The following is a 14,312-nucleotide window of genomic DNA, read 5'->3' as shown; positions in this document are numbered from 1 at the left end:
ATTTAGATTACGGGGGAGGGCTAAGGAATTTTTTCTAGGCAAAATTTCACAATACAAAGTTCTTTGGAACAAAGATAAATTGTCATATTCAAAAAACGTCTTTGAAAAGTGAATTTCAAATATATTCTGTGTTATAATTTTAATATCTCATTTTATATTAATTTTCCGGTTTGATTTTCGACTTACAGAAATATGCTTTTTATAACTTTTGTAGGAAATTTATGATTTGAATCCGAAATTTATATTAGTGATTATTCTTGATTTAAGTATTTCAACAGTGATAACAACCAAATATTTTCATGATTCAAGCTTTAAGATTGTTATTTAATTATATTTTCAATTTTTTTTTTAACACATGACAAATAAATACTTATTATTCGTAATGCTTTGTAATTTCTTCAAGCCTGAAAATATCAAATTACTAATTTTAATATATAAAACATCATATTACTGATCTGATTAATACCAATATGTTTTTAAGTTTTTTCAAACATTTCAAATTGATATTAGTAAAAAAATAACGAAAGCGATAAAAGTTATTTATTTCCTGGTAATTTTTAATACTACAAAATCCTAGATTAAATAATTGTATCTTAGAAAAATATTATGATAAAAAAAAATGCAGGATTAAGATAGTCGTCCTTATTTTGAATTAATAATAAAAAAATAAAATAAAATACCTCCACAGTTGAAACAGTTAAACTAAAATGAAGCATAAATAATTGTTACAAAAAACTGAGGAATAAGAGACATTTTTAAATACTACGAAGCACGAGCAAACAAAGAAAATACAACTGTGATTATAAACACACAAAAGTATGAAGAAAAAAATGGATAAAATACATTGTGGGACACGAAGCTTATAAAAAATAATGAATAGTAATCCATTAAATAAAACCGTAAGACTAGTGAACAACGAAATAATGAATGCAGATCCAAAAGAAAGAAAACATATAGCAGTATTACTCCCTATAAAGTTAAAAATATAGGAATTCCTAAGATTCGCAAAGAAGGAATTACATTTCTCAGACCCAGTTACGTATTTAGAAACTTTTTTTTTGGGGGAGAGGGTGTCATACCTAATAGTGAAATAATTTTATAAATTAGTATAAAATGTTTTTTATCAACTTATTGTTAGGTTTTTTATTAAATTATTGAAATCAAACTATTAACAAACTACTATAACAAAATTACAAATTATATTATAAATTCTAGTTTTCGTTTTTTATTTGCCAAATCATCAATAATTTCATTGGTTTGAAAGTCTAAATGTCGATGAATCGATAGCATGGCAAGAACATCGACATAACGACCGATGATTTCCCCACATCAGATTATTTATATACCATGTGTCTGTGAGTGCCGTGCGGTCGATTGTTATTATTATTATCCGATAACAATTTAATTATTAGTGATGATGTATGAATAAACAAACTAAAATTATTTTTTAACTGATATGTTTAAAATTTGACGTTTTCAATTTTTTTTTTTTTTTTTTTTTTTGGGGAGGAAACCTACCAGAATCCCCTCACCATAAATATACTACTGCTCAGACCTATTGTGCGCACACTCACGTCCAACTTACAACTGAGAAAGATACTTAGCATAAATATTGAAACAAAAATTTGGGACAAATTCAAAATAGCCAAGAAGCTCGTAGAAAATAATTAAAGCAAATATATGTGTATCCTTAAATACAATACAAAACAACGTAGGATTGACAATTGGGAATATTATAGAGTCAACAATTACTTTTTTTTTTTATGTGAACCAATGATAAAATCTATTTCTGAAATTCACTCAGCGTTAATAGTAATAAATACTTACCAAGGTGATACTGTTTAATATATTTTACGGTATATATTGTAATCGTGTATATATTAAAATGTGAGGGCAACTGGTACATTTTTAAAATCCCGATAACAGCCGTGGGGACACAAATGGTCAGCACCAGAAAAATCAAATGCATTGAATGTAAAAGTATGACTCACCAAATTTCTGGAATTCAAGATGAATCAATATTGATGAGTCATACTCAAACCAAAGATAAATTTGGTCGGCGAGCCCACCAGAAGATAACAAAGTATGACAAGAATCTGATTAATATAATTACTGATTTAAAATGGGAAAAATCTATTGTTATTTTCTTGACAGTACCGCCATGAGCATACTTCCCATAAAATAGAGCCGGCGATGGACTCGAAACATCTGCGCACACGTGAAGACACGGACGAATTCGGAAAAGGAATTTATACATATGTTGAATCTACGAAAGCTATATACGTACTATAAATTTGTAAAAAATAATACATTAAATAATTGTACTCTTGCATTTATCGTTTGAAAAAAATTATTATTGTCTAATTAAATTAATTTCATACAAAAACGACCGTGTAATTTTTTTAATTAAATAATACTACGATAATAATTTAATAATAATTCACATTTGAACAGAAGAAAATAACCATAAACTAAAAAAACAAATTAATATAAATCAACGGAAACCGAAGGTTGCATACATAATATTGTATTAGTATATAATTCGATAAGCTGGATCCGTTACGTAGTCATAATATTGAATAAAAAGTTTTTGCGGCTGTAAATTAAAAAAAATTATTTAAGGTACTGTGAGTAGTTATATAAATATAGCAATGGTTCAGACATGCAGCATCATGATTAAAAATGATAAGAGGAAAGCAAATTTAGTTTTTAAAGCATAAAAAGTCGTTGAAATGAAAGTCGAGTAAAAAGAGACAAGTATCGTATTATTAGAGTAAAATTATGAAGAGTAGCACTACGAGGTATTTCAGGGATTTAGACCACGAATGAGTTGAGAAAAAATTATGAAATTTAAAATCTGTATTATTGTAGAAAGAAGTATCAAAAACAAATAAAAAATAATGAGGCCAAATTTTTTTTTTCTACTATAGACCATGTCTGAAGCATTACAAATAACTACATACTAAGTGTCTCATGAAAACTTACCGTTTACGACATTTTTGTGTGTTAGTAAACATAATCAAATGCTGTTTAATTATTTACATATCTAAATATTACATTTATTAATTTTAAAAAATAAATAAAATAAAAATGTCCATATATATTTTTTTTTTGTAATTTCAAAACGAGAAAATATCAATTTTTCAAAGTTAATATTCCTGTACATTTTGACAACTCAATTATTTTAATTTATAAACCTAATTATTTTTAATAGATTTTTTTTTAATTACAAAAATATAATATCATTTAATATAAGTTTATTTAAGTTGTTAAGTTGGTAAAAATGTTAATTGCCGAAGTGATTTCTCTATTAATTCTAGCTTATAAAAATATTTCTTCATATAAATGAAAAATATAGGTACCCAAATCATCGAATGTATGAAATTAAGTAGATGTACTGTCACCATTTTCATACAAATAAACTTTACAGACCTTCAAATTGTATAAAAAAAGAAAACTAAAGTAAAAGTAATTTATTTTTTCTATATGTAATTAATATTTGTATTTATTTAAAATGAAAAAAATGAGCACTTAGCAAGGTTTAGTCATGTGAAATTTTAAAAAAATGAATTTGAATACTTTCAACATCAGAACACATGGCAATAGTTATAGTGAACCTTTGTGGAACACTCTGTTATTTTATACCATATGAAATAAATAAGTTTCGAAACCAATTGTTCAGCCTACGTTCGATCATTGTAGACGCGAAAATAACTTTTACGACCGTATAATGCACATGTATATTAGCTATATTTGCTAATAAAACGAACATGCAACATTACTGCTCCAGGCGTCTATTATTCATATATATAAAAAAACAGGCCTTTTTTATGCTCCCATTCTGTGACGACACTATTTAATATTTTTTCAATTTTTTTTCACAAAGTTGTTCCAAATACCTTCCTAAGTGTCACCACGTCTCTCGATTTTTGTTTGAGATGAAGGGGAGAAGGGATTATATTTGAAGATTTTGGTTTTTTAGCTTACCATTTAAATCATTTAACGGGTTTTTTTCACAAAGTTGTACTAAGTACTCCTACGAGTGATTTATTATTCATAATTTTATTTTATTCCCCATTTCAGTTATAATCGTGATGGATTACTTTTCTATCGATAAAGTTGTTGATAACGAAGAATCGGTACATTTTCCTACAGAGTTCTTAAATTCACAAACATTCTGATGTGTCTCCTCATAAAATATCACTGAAGGTGGTGGTTCCAATCATATTATGAGAATTTTGAATTCTTCAAGGTTATGTTATTAGTCTAGGCTCCAGGTCACCTTTTTTACAAAAAATGTAATTAATTAATAATTGAAGCTAAGATTTTGAATGAATATGCTAAGGCAGAAAAAATATTTTTATTGAAATTACCAATATAGGTACCTCAACAATTTTCCAGTTTAGTTTAGAAGAGTTCAGTTTCCAATAAAAATTTATTTTACAATGACAATAAACAAAGCGCAAGGATAGACTTTAATTTATTGTGGTGTAGATATGGAAAATAGCTGTTTCTCAACATGAACAATTTATATTTTTAATTTATCTTTCAAATTTAAATGCGTACTGTACGTTTCCAGCACAAACCTTTGGGCCCTATCATTATATTTTGTCTTAGTGAGGGACATTGGAAATTCATTTTGCCTTTACGGAAGTAGTACATTTAATGATACGACGAACTTGCATATAACAGTACCTGATAAATAATTAATATTGAAATATTAAATACGTAGTTATAAAATAGCTGTTATCAATTTGTACAAAATAGCATAATAAAAAGTATTTTTTTTAATTCACCATATTTTTTAATTTTTTTTTTTTTTTTAATTAATTTAATGTAGTCGTTATAGTTACGTAAGTTATTATAAAAGTTTTCAGTTATATTTATTACCACTGGAAATATCATATAATGAGTAAATCCCCTAGGATACGCTGTATATATAATGTAATGTATATTTTGTTGTACGTATTATATTTATACAAAATTCACGCATATTCCTCTCTTTGCTTATACTACTTTATACTATAATATTAAACAATAATACAATAACATTGTCAACAAATTGTAGAATGTAGAAAATAAATTATATTATACAAAAAAAAGAATGATGTTAAAAATCGTCAGAAATCAACCCTCTCAACATAGGCAATGGACTGACTACGCAATTAAATATTCACTTTTATGGTGACCTCCATTTCTAAAAAGTATACATATGCATCTAGCGTATGATAGAAATTTTCATTTTGGGTTATATCAGAGTATATTCAATTAGTATGCTCAGCAGAGACCAAGATATTTAATATTGCCGCTCACATTTCTTCGGCAGTGTTGCAGTTCGTTGACATTAGTATTGTTTATATTATAATTTAAAAGTTTATAAACAAACAGAAATATTATAAAACCTTTCTCCGGGAAAAAAACATTTCAGACACGTTCGCCGGAGAATACGTTTTGGCAGACACCGTATAAAATCCGTTGGTTTATTAAATTATCATTTGATTTTTGCCATCTAGATAATTAGGTACGCAGTACCTATATACAATATACAATAGAAATAGTGGATAGCTTATATTAACGGAAGGATAATTAATTGGAAACTTGTGTTAATATTCGTAAATCTCTGTTTGTTATTTCGTGTAATAATTTTTACATTTTTTTCTCAATATACATTTTTAGTCGAAAAAAAATTGGGATGTTTTGAGCATACACAATATTAAACTGTTTTTAATTTATTTAAACGTATTTAAACGTAACAATATGTGTTAAAAAATATGGACTAATTGGGTACCACCAGGGTTGAACAGTATCAAAGATACAATATATATTGTATCTTGTATCAAAATATGCATTGTGTCTTGTATCATGATACATTTTATATAAGTATCATGTATCTTTTTTTCCCAAAAGATACAAGATACTATTATTGTAAAAATTTGCACTGAATAGTACCAAGAAATAAAAAATCTTATCTACTCGTATATATTTATTTTTAATCATAAATCCATAACCAATTATACACAAGTATAACTATAATATAATATAAACTAACTATATATAAGTAAAAATGAAGATGCAATTTTTATGTAATTTTGGTGTATTTATGTATTATAGACTATAATTTATAGTGATATATTTTATAATGTGTATTGACTTATTGTAATATTTAATATGTATGAATTTATAAGTACCTACTGTATATAGTACTATAGAGTATGGATTGTATAGTGTATTGTATAAACCTTTTACGTTTCAAAGTTAATAAAATTCAATTGGAAGTATAAAAATATCAATGTATCAATGTATTTTTGATACAAGCATCTTATATCTTATATCTTTTCTACATTCACAGTGTATCTTTATCTTGTATCTAGATACATTAAATACATGTATCATGATACTTCTTTTAAGTATCTTGCCCAACCCTGGATATCACCGAGGTAGATCGGCCTTCTAAAATCTATAATATTAAGCGGCCCTTATCAAAATCATGAGCCTATTATTTTCAAACATTAATAATTATCTTTTATTTATTCACTTACCTCTCCACCAACATTATATGGTATATTTTTATATTATGAAAAAGTTAAAATTCACATAAAAATCTTTTTGCTAATTTTAAGCAATAACTAGTAAAAACCGACAAAAAAATCATACATGATTATACTGAAAAATATATTATTTTATAAATATAAAAATATATTTATATTTTTCCCAAAAGGTAATGTATTTTTATCTACCTATTATAATTGTGATCATGTATATTTAATATTTAATTAAATCTCTAAATATTTGAGACTATTCTAAATTCTTTAAACACTTATTCGTTTAAAAACATTTATGAATATTTATTCTACAACCAATTTAAAGTAGATAAGAAGTACATGTTTAAAAGTAAATTATTTTTATACATAATATTATTTTTAATTTATCTATGTTTTCGTATGAAATATTAAATTAGTTGTATTAATAAGTAATACTCTTATATTACAATTAAAAACTTGTGTTTATAAATCAATTATCTTATACAATATTAATTAATTTATTGTTTCAAAAAATTGGACATTAAAAGATTTTGTCGAGATACAATATAAATTACTGTAACATTATCAAATATACTAGAATATATTTTTCAACAGACATCAATAAGTATATTTTTAATTTTTATTGACCCAAATAATTTCTTAAAAAGTTTAAAATATATTTAAGTTTAGAAAATGTTGTTTTACATCTGACTTGTAAACAAGAATGAACATATTTTTATGCTAAATATAAATTACTGTATGATGACAAGCATAGAAAATATTTCTACAATACTTCATATACGCACAGTATGCAATTTTTACAACTTTTTTCATTTTTACAATCTCTAAGATTTTCTATAAAAATGTCTTTATCTTCTGAATGTAAATCAGTATTTGTGTTATATCCAATAGCAATTAGCTTAATTTTTCTCCATTTCTTTATGAAATCATTTAATTCAGTTTGAATATTTCCAGGATTTATATTTGTATGTTATTTTTTTAATTTTAAAGTTAACTAAATATAACTATCATTTATTATTGGATTTATGAATGACATATCTTGATATAACTTATAATTCTCTTGATTTTTTTTTTTAATATAGTTTCAGTTTTTTTTCAATCATATTTAATGCTTGAATAACATATATATTTTTGGTTTGAAAATGAAAGAAGTTGAAATTATTTGGAAATATTTGATGATATAAACGAGTTATTAAAACAGTACCTTAAATTACACATATTATTTTATTTTTGTTTTTTCTCAATTATTACTTCAAACGTAGTAATAAAAAACTAATAAGTACTTTATTCGGTTTGTCGACTTTTTATACGATTAAATGTGCCTATACAAAAACATCTAAGAAATAACCGTACTCGAATTCAACCGTTTGACTACACGGTATAGTAGTCTACACATATTCTAACTGTACAGTTTAATAATTCAATTTAATTATATGTTATACTGGTGTTTGTTCTATTTTTTTACTATCATTTAAAAAAATAATAGTCAAAACATTCATGACCGGACCATAATTTAAGTGGCCCACCGAGATTTGCACGGTAGCTCACCGGCCAACCAGACCTACTATTATACGACCTATGATCATGCCGATATAGCAAACCTCCACATTTAACTTGGCCGCAAATCTATCAAATTTATTTTAAATCCAGCTACCTTTTAATAAATCATATGAATTGTTTTTAAAAATAATTGCTACAAAGCAAGAGAGAGAGATGATCACTATAAAATCGAAGTAAAACTGGTAAAAAAATATAAATGTTGATTGGTATACAATTATATCAGTCAACAATTTGAACATGTAACTTATTTTTATTCGTTGTACGTATCATTTTTGTAGAGTTCACCGTATTTTTTCACAGAACCATTTGGATTCATTCCAAAAGTCCGAATTAATCGATTGAGTCAAAATGTATTGGTAAACTATATATATGTAAACATATATATGTGTAACGTATAACATTAAAACGCGTATAAATATAATATTAAATGGAATATATAATGTAGTTACACCATGCTGTGGAGGTAGAACACATGCAATATTATAATGCGAAAACGGGCAATTGTCAAATTGTATTAATCGACAAATAACAACGGTTTAATTAGTTTAACTTAATTTAATTAACAACGTGTAATTAATAATAGACACGAATCCGTGCGCGTGTAGACAGCTGATATAATACGTGCACGTACAATATATATTCATGTTAATCATATCTAATGTGATTTCGCGATGTATATAATAAGTGAAACGTCGTACATCCGAATAACGAGAGATTTTCGTGGTCGAAGTCGAATGGTTGTAGTGTTATAGTTGGCACGCACCACACTGTGTGTAAGGATACCATAGTGTATACTATGTATACTATACATCATAATACTCGCGCGGTAATACTCAGATATTCGAATAGTTATGTTTATGTATAAAATTGATTGTTCATATCGACAGTAAAAATATTATTATAACGATAATAATTAAATTATGATTATTTAATATTGTAAGACAATAACAGCGTTTACAATTACAGATATATACATTTTTGTATTATATATTTGTGATTATAGTATAGAAAATTTCTACATTTCTAATTAAATGGTAAAAATAAAACATTTTGTGTCAGGTATTCAAGCTTCCTCCCCCCCCAATGGACCACCTTGGGGTGAACAATTTTAGCATTCCCAAGTTTTAGACTAAATGTGCACCTATAAGAAGGGGACGAGTTAATGAGTAGTTCACGGATAAGAAATTTAAAATAGACTTCAAATATAGTATAGTGTAGGACAGTTGATTTGACCTTTCGACAAGTTGCATAGGAATTTGCAACGTGATATAATCTAGCCCTATATAGCTGTTATATAACATATAAAGGAAAAGTGTTGATGACTACAGTATACAAGGCTGATCTTTTGAAATATAACTAGAATAATTCGGGTATAATGTGATATAAATTCTTCAGAGTATTGTGTATAGCTACAGCTTGAATATACGTAAATCGGAACTTATAATTTACTAAAATGTACCTCACTAGTCTTAGTAATAATCAAACTATAAGTTAAACAGTACGTAATATAATTTACTTGGTAACTGCTATGTATAATTTATCCAATTTCTAACTTAAAATTATACTTGTGTGCATAGTCTTACACACGGGGGTACTGGGTTTGACCGAGCACCTCCCAAAATGTTGTAAATGGGACCCTACAGTTTAAGTTTAAGAGTAAGGGGCTTCTATTTTACCTGATTTTGCTCAAATGAAATGAAATTTATTCTAAAATATTTGGTAAAAAATAAATGATATTTCGCGATTGAAAAAATAAAACTAAATTTTATAAATTTTCATGCAAAAACTTTTTATGATAATATAACAGCTACAACTGACATCAAAATTACAAATCATAAATAATTGAAAAAAATATTAGATTCAAGAAAAACATTTTCATTGGGACTGATATACCACAATATTAAATAAAAAATTAAAGTTATGTTTATTGAATTATTTATACATTATAATTTATTTAATATACCTACATATTTTGTTAAGATAGGGTCCAAAAGTATTGAAGGCACTCCCTGAAATACAGGTATACGCACACCTATGCTTTTGTGTACAATTAATATAAATTCTAAATTTTCAGCCTAGGTAAAAGTTTGTCCAAGCTACTTTTGAGGTAACCATATTTAATCGCTCGTTGGTAGAAAGATATAAATCTCCTATTACCAGAAAATCCCAATGGCAGGTGGTTACGTAGGTACTATTATATTAAATCAATGTACAAAAATACCAAAGATTTGTAACAATTGAATTACATTAAATGTAATGAATGCCTCGAGGGACACATGGTATGGATGTTTGTGAGATATTTTGATTTGTGACACCATATTTATATGCGTCTGTTATTTCCTGTTCTTGACTAAAAAAATAAGATAAATGGTAATCGTCCAAAATATCTCATATTATTAAAAGTAATTATATTGAATAATGCTAGTCCGATTTAATTTCTTAGCGAAAACAGTATAGATATAACAGATAATATTTGAGAGTAATCGGCAAATCATGCTAAAATGTAATCCTATAGAGTATAGGATAATAAAACAGTATTTATATTGAGATATATTCAAACAGTAAAAGGTTCTTGATTCTTGTTTTTACATTTTTGCATATGTATCATGTAACCTGCATATGTTGTTGAGTGACTAGATTATGCATGGCCAACGTGTCGCATAGATACTTGAACATGTTCAACGCTGTGTAAGCATCAAGGCAAATGACCCGTTTAACTTCCTAGTAGGAAGTTAAACGGGTCATTTGTGACCCCCACAAAAAACCGCCCAGTGGCGGCTCGTGAGGTTCACATAAGGTGATGTACAAATAATTTTTAAGATACCTATATAGTTTGGTAAAAAAAATATTAATTTTATTATAGGTATGGATATATATATCGTACTTATCAATATATAATTTTCTCAAGTTCCCTAAACTCTTCATCACAGTAAAATAAAAATAAATTAGAAAAAAATAACTAATTATGTATGAAACATAAGCACAAAATCTTGTTTTCATGATTGACGCGATACAGGGAATGATAAAAATTAGTCCAATACACACATCGATTGTGCTTCAAACAACCATGTATAACTAACCGAAGTGTCTACACATATAGCTAACTTTCATATGGTCACCCGGAGCAAAACAATCATAAATTATTTAATCGCTAACGGACACATTTCTCAACATGAAAAACTGCAAAAACTATTTTTTTTTTAACAAATATTTTTATTAATTACAGACTATGTGTATAAAAGTCGATTATAATTTGCCATAGGAATCTAGTAATTTTTTATATAATTTGTTTGGATGGTTCACGTGCATGAACGAGCAGCTACTGTTTCCTACCCTACTGTTTTCAACTTCAAATATAGGAGAGTAGGTACTAAGAACCCTCATGAAATCACATTTTTGCAATAATTTAAAATGTGCAGCACTTTTTATAAAGTTTATGTTTTTAATTTTTATTTTTTAAACTGCATCTACTATTTTTAATTTTGAACACTGTCACACTATAGGTTTTAAAAATGCTTTTTTGTATATGAATGTGTCCATTTTCAAACAAAAGTTTACTAAATATAAACGTTTAAAGTTTAAATAAGGAGGTGAAGTATAAAAAATGTTCTAATCCCGTTTGTTTTGAACATATAGATAGAAAATGATCACTATTCCATTCCTCTAAACTTGGAAATCTTATATCATAAACTATATCTGTAGAGTATTTAATTTCAACATAATATACCTAACATCAACGTTTTCAAAACAATATTCCGCTGAAAAATTTCATTAAAATTTGATATTTGTTATTAAAAAAAATATATATTGCAAAAATGTTTTATTTATTTTATTTTATTATTTCTGATGTATATACATTTAACAATTTCAATACTATGTTATAATCTATCATTATTTAATTAGTTGAAAACATGTCATCGTATAGCTGTATATTATACTTTACATTTGAATAACATTAATCATCATTATATTTAATGGACATACACATAAATATTTTATATATTTAACCCAACTGAATAGAACAAATGTCATAATTTTACATTACTTTTAACATAATCAAATTTCCCACATATACAAAATCAACAATACGTAAGTTTTGCCAGTGCAAATATTTGAGAATGATATTCTACGATTTACTAAACAAACAAATTTCATTGGACAAGTCATATTAATTACGCACATTGTATGTAGATAGCAAGCAACTTTTTGCCACTGTTATAAACGTCATAAAATGTAAAGTTAAGTTTAGTATTCTAAAAATATTTTTACTTACCATCCCTCTTGATACTCCTCGAATACTTATCTCTGCGTTATTGTATTACATTGACCATCATACACACACACACACACATACACACACATACACACACGAAACGTTCTTCAAATGATAATATTTATTATTACTCATGTACTTATCTACATAAGTATATAAGTATAATCTAATAAGGACTCAGAACTTATTCATCTAATTCGTAAGTTACTACAAAAAAAAAAAAAAATACAAACCATTTTTACACAAAATTTTAATAATTTTTTTCTAGTTGGTAACCGTGTAATGTACCAGATACCGGGTAGTCGGATGATTTCTGGTGTTCATTTATATAAGCTCCGCTGGACTGTACAACAAACCCTTTTAGTTCCACAACGCGATCCGTCAGTGGCTTACTGGATATACGGACAATTGGTCCCCGGACAATATTTTTCCTTAAGACAATGACAATTTTTAGTAATATCTTACTATAATAAGTATTACTTACAAACATATTGTATCATGGTTGAAATATTTCAACTATCTACTCGTTTTCTATCCATTATATCTTAATCCGTAGTTATACAGTACAATATTATATAGCAGGGGTGGGCAACTGGTGGCCCACGGGCGGCATTCGGCACGCGAGCCTTTTTTATCTGGCCCGTGCTATATTTCTAAATTACAACATATAGTTTTAAAGTTTACCATCGTCTATACTCTATCTTATCAATAAAATAATTTTTATCTGGTACATTTGTATATGTATATGTCTAAATGTCATATATATGTATACGTATAACTTTCAAACATGGCTGTTTGCACCGAACTATTTAACTATATCAGTTTCTTCGTATAATTTGTGTCGTGCTGTCGTGTGCGTTGAATTTATTATTTCGATGTTTATAAATGCTAATTAAAATTCATATTTCAAATGACTTTTTTCTCTTATGCTTTGGCCAGATGGATTTTAGATTTCTAAAAATTGGCCCTCTAGTAACTTTCAGTTACTCATCCCTGTTATATAGTATTAAAATACTAACTATTTTTAGCAAACTGTAATGAAATATTCCCTTGATAAATAATAACCTTTTATTGCTGACCATTTTGTTGATTTACTTTCATTTTAACTGTTTACTGAGATGCTGAATAGTAATCGCTGTATATCCGTCTAGTACGTACCTAATGGTTAATAACAATGTTTTGTTTAATAGAATGTTTTAAAACCAGACACAGGAAAATGAAATTGGAATACCAACATTTTTTGTTTGTTTTCCAAAAACCTGTTAAAAATGGTAAACTTTGGGTGTATTTTCATAAAACGTACTTATGGAATAATAGTATTACTAGCGATAATCAATACCACATAATCATGAAACTAATCCGGGTGTTTTAGAAGCGAAACGAACCATTTGCAAAATGAAACAAGACGTTCAAGAAAATTTTAATTTACTATATAGGATTTATGCAAAAAATGTAATGAATTTATCCGAAGGAGGTAGGAAACAAATACCTATTGAAAATAATTTAAAACGATTTTTAAGACGAATTCGTAGTAATATTTACCCAAAATTAAAATCATTAAACGAATTAAACTTGGAAAATTCAAAATGGCCCACTACCGGTGAAAAAGATCCACAGCAATATATTCTTTATGACAACAAAAATAATAAGAAAAGAATTTTAGTTTTTGTTTCCGTGTTATGTTTAAAATATTTATCATCATCAAACACACATATTTATGGATGGTACATTTGCAACCTGTTCACGAGATTTCTATCAAGTTAATATTATACATGCACGAATAAAGAAAAATAATATACCATTAGTATACGTAATACTACAAAAAAATCAAAAGAAACTGCTGATGATGTTAAAAAAATATTGTTCGGTTAAAGTATATTTCGATTGATTTCGAACAAGCTGTGATAAAATCAATAGAAGATGTATTTGAAAATAAA

The sequence above is a fragment of the Sipha flava genome, unplaced genomic scaffold (assembly GCF_003268045.1).
Source record: "Sipha flava isolate LNK unplaced genomic scaffold, YSA_version1 131_pilon_pilon, whole genome shotgun sequence".
In the NCBI taxonomy this organism is placed as follows: Eukaryota; Metazoa; Arthropoda; class Insecta; order Hemiptera; family Aphididae; genus Sipha; species Sipha flava.
The sequence above is the reverse complement of the archived record's forward strand: the minus strand, read 5'-3'. Positions refer to the sequence as shown.